This window comes from Mus musculus, chromosome 2, assembly GCF_000001635.26.
Source record: "Mus musculus strain C57BL/6J chromosome 2, GRCm38.p6 C57BL/6J".
Lineage (NCBI taxonomy): Eukaryota > Metazoa > Chordata > Mammalia > Rodentia > Muridae > Mus > Mus musculus.
Genome location: NC_000068.7, coordinates 21,243,766 through 21,244,918, shown reverse-complemented (window position 1 = coordinate 21,244,918; position 1,153 = coordinate 21,243,766). Strand labels below are relative to the sequence as shown.

Genomic DNA, 1,153 nt, shown 5'->3' with positions numbered 1-1,153 from the left:
CACACCCGGCCAGAAGGAATGCTTTCTATACTATCTTAGACCGTCACAATATCTGTTATCAGCCGATAAACAAGGAAGACCAGAATTTTTTTTTAAATGAGTATCTGGGATATAAATATGGAAAGAATCTAGCTCTTTTCCTGTGTTAAAAGCCATCTTGCTTTTCCAAAAAGATTAGAACCAAAGTTGCTGAGTGCTGAATCCCATGAGGCCATTATCTGGTTTTGATCATAAAAGTAAGAAAAATGTTGTTGATAAGTGAATTTAATCTATTTGTTATATAGTCATGAAACCAAAAGTCTCTCTGAGAGGTTCTTCTTGCAATAGGTGGTGATTAACACATAGACCCACAACCGAGCAATGTGCAGAGAATGAGAGACTTTGGAGCACTGGGTCCTAAATGGGTTGTCAAACCCCTCCCCTCAAGGCTCAGTGATCTATGCAGAAGAGGAGGCAGAAAGATTTTAAGAGTAGAGATAATTTCATTATCTCTACTGTCAGAGGAAGTTTTTCCCTCACCAGACTCCCGTTTTAAAATTTTGACCTTGTGCTTCCCAGGGTCATCTGAGTGTCTGTGTTTATCGTCAGTGACTGCGTGCTTCGATGATGTCAGCTTTCCACACTCCATCCTTTTATCTTCGCTGTGGGCTTCGATGGGAGCTTGGGCTTCAAAAATCTCTGTGTCTAGTATGTCAGTCTTTTTATCTTCTTCAGCACAGCACCTTACACAAACATATTCTTTGTCTTCCTCTCCCATTTGCTGTGCTTGAGAAAGACTTAATCCAACACAGTCTCCATGAAACCAGTCATCACATCTGGGTGATTCCAAGAAAACAGTGTCTTCCAGACATAACAGAACCTGTGCACATATGAACTAACAGAGACTATGACAACATACACAGGACCTAAACAGATTCAAACCAGACAAAATCTCAACACTGAGAAGAAAAAGTGGACACAAGGTCCTAACCCTAACCAAGAAGCGATTTGTAATTGATACCTGCTGGGAAAAAGAAAATCAGTTTTCTTCAATGGTGTACCAACTTGGTATATCAACCATACTTCAGGACAAGCCAGGAGAGAGCACTGGATCTCCTGGAATCTTGTGCTAGTCTAGGATGGGATAAGGACCTTTTTTGTTTTGACTTGGTAA

At 40.6% G+C, this 1,153-nt stretch overlaps 1 pseudogene; it reads right to left on the bottom strand.

Annotated features, from left to right (window-relative positions):
* On the bottom strand, positions 478-817 carry Gm13378 (predicted gene 13378; annotated as a pseudogene).